The sequence below is a fragment of the Schistocerca serialis genome, chromosome 10 (assembly GCF_023864345.2).
Source record: "Schistocerca serialis cubense isolate TAMUIC-IGC-003099 chromosome 10, iqSchSeri2.2, whole genome shotgun sequence".
Classification (NCBI taxonomy): Eukaryota; Metazoa; Arthropoda; class Insecta; order Orthoptera; family Acrididae; genus Schistocerca; species Schistocerca serialis.
In genome coordinates, this window is record NC_064647.1 from 251,193,795 (window position 1) to 251,199,574 (window position 5,780).

Here is a 5,780-nt window from a genome sequence, read left to right on the forward strand (position 1 = left end):
AGTGATTACAGTGTCGAAAAATTTGGGACTTATAAAGGCTTCTCGGGCTTCCAGCCGCCTCAAATGGTACTCCTCGGCCATTGTCAAGTGGTGACTGTCTTCTGGTTGCTGCTGCCGTCCTTATACAACCGCGCCGCCTTCCGTGACGTCACTGGTACCCGCTCCGGCACCATATGCGGTAATGTTTGCGTTCGCAGAGCGGGAAATAACAGAACTCGCCGCTATCAACATGGCGACGAGAAACACCGACGCGGGTGCCATGTCGGCTCTCAAGAGGGACATAATTATGCTCCATCACCGCAGACCCTTTTGCTGACATAATAAGTGGCGTAGAAGAACAGTTCACAAAATGCCCAGTGAAACTGCAGAAGAAATTCGCCGAGAAACGAGCCGCACTCTTTCTAAATCGAAGCCGCCGACTTCGAACCTGACGAGAGCTGTGCGTAATGGTCTTCGTGAACTTCGCAACCATCCACACCTCTGCCAGCTAACGAGGGCAATGCAGCCGTGAATATGGAAAGAGCAGAATACAGCGCGAAGATTCGGTTCATGCTGGAGGAGGAGACACATCAAAAACTTCAAAGGACCCAACTTCATGAATAATGAGGAAGCTGTTCGGATCTTCTGAAGAGGTCTTCGCTGGAAGAGAACGTCATCAAAAATCTCCTCTGTCGGGCACCTCGACCACCAACACTGTATGACCTTCCAGAGGATCACAAGAAGAACACTCCTTTACGCCCCACCGTGGGCATCATTGCATCGCCGACTTACAGACTCGCGAAACACCTGGCCAGCCTCCTTACCCCGCACGCCGCTCACTGTGTGCACCACATCAAGAATAGAGCCGACTTCATCAGTCGAATTAAATGCCTGCGTCTTGGGGAAGGGGATATTACGGTCAGCTCTTATGTAGTGTCATTGTTCACGCGCGTTCCCATTAAAGATTCTATAGAATTGCTCTCCCAGTTATTTGACGACAATGTTGTGGATTTATTTAAGCATACTCTGACGTCATCGTATTTCTTGTATGGTGGAGAATATTTCAACCAGACGGACGGCGTTGCGATGGGAAGCCCGTTAGCTCCAGTCGTAGCCAGTCTGTTCATGGAGTACTTTGAAAATGTCGCCCTGGACACGCCTCCCGAAAAGCCTGGTTGTTTTTATCGTTACTTCGACGACACGTTCGTTGTCTGGTCTCATGGACGTGAAATGCTAGCAGAATTCTTGGACAACATCAACAACGTCCATGATAACATCAGGTTCACGGTGGAGATAGAGACAGATGCTGCCTTGCCGTTCCTCGACATCCTCGTCTGCCGTAAAGCAAATGGGTGTCTCAGCCACAGCGTTTACAGGAAACCCACCCACACAGACTGATTTCTACACGCTAACAGCTATCACCATCCGTCGCAGGAAAGTTCTGTTCTGAGGACCTCAGTGCATCGAGCCGAAACCGCCTCAGATTCTGAAAACTTGCCGAAGGAACTGAGCCACTTACGGAAAGTGTTCAAGGGAAACAGCTACAACAACCGCCAGATTTCGCAAGCTATGTTTCCGAAAATACGTAAGCAGAAAGACTCCAAGGAGGACTCAAAGAAGTTTGAATTCCTGCCCTTCTGTGGCTCAATAACAGGGAAGATCAGCCGGCTCCTAAAGAGGCATGAAATAGATTCGGTCTTCACGGCTCCAGCAAGAATTCGACAACTCTTGAGGCCTGTGAAAGACGACGCCAGGAGTATATAGAGTACCGTGTGGCTGTGCGCACCATTGGACAGCGCTGTGTAGAACACGAAGGAGATTTCCGTCTACGGTACCCAGAGAAATCAGCCATAGCAGAGCCTGCATTAGAAAACGGTCAGTGTTTTGCACTCGACGAGACAAGGAATAACAGTTTTTGGAATAACATTGGCGATCGAAGTAAAAAAGTTGTGACAACACGCTGAATAAAGACGGCGGCCTGGAGCTAAGCAATGCGTGGGACCCGGCCATCGGAAGGTTGAAGCGGGCGCGGTGGACACACAACGGAGACATTACCACATATGGCGCCGGAGCAGGTACACCACGTGGTCTGGAGTGCCTTGCATGGCACCACAGCCGCACGCTGGTGCAGCCCGCTTCCCGAACCGACATAGGCATGTCGGGCAGGGTCCGTGTCCAGTAACAAAGTGCAGCAGTCCTCTGGTTGGCTTGAGGTATGTGAGCTGTGATCGCTCCTCAATGTGTGGCAACAACTCATACGTTCTTCGCCCCGTTTCATCATTATCCCACTGCTCTTGTCACAATTCTTCCCTCCTTCTTTTTATTCCAGGCTTATCCCCAACGTATACCCCAATTATTTCCACTATCATTTTCGTCTTTTCCCTCTTCAGCCAGTACCAGGCGGCCTGTTCTCTGATTTCTTTTTTTTATATCAAGGGGACAAAGCCCGATTAGTACTAGCAGTGCCCCCTCCCCCCAAGAGTTGTTCTGTATGCTCCTACCGAGCGCAGAAGTATGTTTCGCCGCAACGTTCATAGCAGGCATAACCCTCGTGAGCCTGTGTGCCCCGACCCCTAACCCGTATCCCACGATTGAGGCTAGGATGCTGTTGTGGTATAATTTAATTAGGTCGGGTGGGAGATGGAAGCGTTGGTGACCAATTGCTATTGGGTTATTTAGTGTTTCTAATAATCTTTGTGTTACAGTGTCAATATGTGATGCATAGTTTCACCTCTCGTCGACGACTACACATAGATATCGGGCCTCACGGCACCGAAGAACAGGTGAGCCGTTAATTCTAACAGTTGGATTCCTAATAAGTTGTCCGTTTAGTAGCAAGTATGTCGATTTGCTTGGCGCAATTGTCATTTTTGATTTGTGGCACCATGCTGTCAAAATAGACATAGCTCTTTCTACTTTTGGTTCTAAGTCCTCACGGTTGCGGCCACCAACCAGCAGGAGGAGGAGGAGGAGGAGGAGGAGGAGGAGGAGGAGGAGGAGGAGGAGGAGGACGTCAGCATAGGCTATGACCTCTAGCACATCCAGAAGGAGTTTCATGTTGACGTCCCAAAAGAGAGGCCCCAGGACAGAGCCCTGAGGACCTCTTTTGTTATTTTCTTGCTAATTCTTCCGCTAGGGGCCGATAGCCAGACCTCCCTGTCTTTGCAGTAGCGCAGGAGAAGACCGCAGGCCACCTCAGGTTGTCAAAGGCGCCACTGATGTCCACCACGATGCCGACAATTTACTTGTGTGGGGCAGAGTCACAGACATCCGCTGCCAGGGCGATTGCATCAGATGCTGATCGTCCCGACCGGAAGCCGAACTGTCTGTCACTCACCCCGCACAACACGCGGTGTGCTGTCAGTCTGTCTGCCAGCAGCCTCTCAAAAAGTTTGCCCAGCAGGTCCAGTAAGCAGATGGGTCTGTAAGATTTCACTCCTTTGGGGGTCTTTATCCGGACCTTTTTTGATTATTACCATATTTGCTTTTTTCCAAACGGATGGAAATTCTCAGCCGTAGTGAGAGGTGTCACCAGCTGGGGGGGGGGGGGGGGGGGGGTGAGGAAGTGCACCACCTCCGCTCTTGCTCAAATGGCTCTGAGCACTATGGGACTTAACATCTTAGGTCATCAGTCCCCTAGAACTTAGAACTAGTTAAACCTAACTAACCTCAGGACATCACACACATCCATGCCCGAGGCAGGATTCGAACCTGCGACCGTAGCAGTCGCGCGGTTCCGGACAGCGCGCCTAGAATACCACCTCTGCTGTAATGCCGTCTGGGCTAGGAGTCTTGCCCTTCTTAAGGGCCTTTATTTGGGCACCTACCTCCTCTTCAGAGAAGGGATAATCCATGGTATTATTTACGTGGACCCGCTGGTTTTCTCTCCTGATCCTTTGTTGTTCATCTGAGTCGCCTCCCTCTCTATCGTCAGGTAACAGGACTCGGAGGAGGACCTCGGCAGTTTCCCGCCAAGTCCTGGTCATCTGGTCCCCATCCCTGATGGTAGAAAACACCATAGGCGATCTTATCTTTTCCCTTACTAATTTTTATGGGAAACCCCAAGGGTCAGTAGCTACATACTTGTCCCAACTCCTCAGCTTGACTGCCCTGAGCTGTTCTTTGGCTTCTCTGTACGCTTGTAGCCGTCTTAGCTTTTCTTCCCCGACGACACTTCGCTGCTAATACCTCCTCGCCCTCCTTACAGACTGGCGCATCTGTTGCAATTCGGCTGACCATTGTGAAGAGGAGACCGCAAAGGCTCTCCTCCTGGTTGGTACGGCTGCCCTCACCGCCTTGGTAACTGCTTTCACCAGCTCTTCGGCGTATTCCTCTACATTCTCCTAACCCTCCGGCAATATCGGTATGTCGCACTTCCTTGCTAAGCGGTCCCTGTCGGTCTCGTTGTAATTAAATTGTATTTCCCACCCCATGTTCCAGTGGCACTCCCTGTCCCTTATGGAAAAGGTTATTAAATTATGGTCGCTTGTTGTGATCTGATCCTATACAGGCCATTATCTTTGTTGCAAGGTTTGGCGTTACTAGAGTAATGTCGATGTTTGTGCACTCCCCCTTCCACCAGAGTAAGTGGGTGGGAGGGGGGGAGAGGATACTTTGCTTGTTGGCGACCACTAATTGCTGCGCCATAATGGTTTCTTCTGCCTTTTCGCCTCAGTCATATTGAGTGCCACTGAACCACAGGGGGGCTTCGCATTTATATCTGCTGTCCCTATAAATCTGCGCCCCTGCAACGCCGTGGCTATTTGAGTTAGTTCATCCGGGAATTCATCAATCTCTCTGAAATATTGAAAGTACATATTGACGATATATAGTACTCATACGGGCGATTGTATTTCCACAACATTGCAGTGGTCATCAGAGAACTGCGCAAGGACTGTAGTTCTCAGCACCTTGTTTTTCACTGTGACTGTGGCCCTCGGTTCCGCTCCGCAGTGAATTACTTGCCAGTTGACGGACACGAAAGAGATTCGCCCAGCTTGGGAGTATGGCTCCTGCAAACAGAGGACATCCACCTCCACCACTCTTCGAAGTTCCTGCAGGACTAATTTGCTGTTATGTGTGTTTTTCTGTCCTATACTTAAATGGCTCACGTGGAAAATATGTACTGGCCAGTTTTTACTCCAGTCGTGTGCTATTCTTCCATTAATAATAACTGTGATTATATAGCTCATCAAGATCAAATTTCTCATTTCGTCTCTCAAACACCTTTTTAACTAAGTCCTGCAGGGCCCCAAAGTCACCTTGAGATGTATCCTATCTACAGCCTCCATTACCAGAAAGGTGATGTCTCTTCCATACTCATGGCCGACACGCACCACATGCCTTAGGGCTGTAGTGAGGACAGCTGGCTCCTCTAGGCGAGATAGTAGTTGCAGAGTATGCTCCAGGTCGGGGTATATCCCAGCAGGGTCCATTCCCAACCCTCTCGGAGGTGGTAGGCCTGTTGACGAACTTGAGCTGCTCAAACCATTTATCTGCACTGGCACTTTCAGTTCTTGTTTCGTTATACTTTCTCACCGGTGGACTCCCTACCACAGGATGCCCATGTGGTCGTTCATGATCTTCAGGCGACCTTAGTCCCCAGCTCGGAGGAGAAGGAGCCTGCTTATGACCACAAGGGTCTGTTTGCACACAGGCGACTTTCATTAATTCTGTAAGAGGTTGCGACTTTGTGAAATTTGGAATGAATTCTCTGAATCTGCTTGCCGTCATTGTATCCCTCAACCTCTTGCTCGAGGACTTACGCTTCCCGTGTTCAGGTCTAGCCTCAGCCATAATCG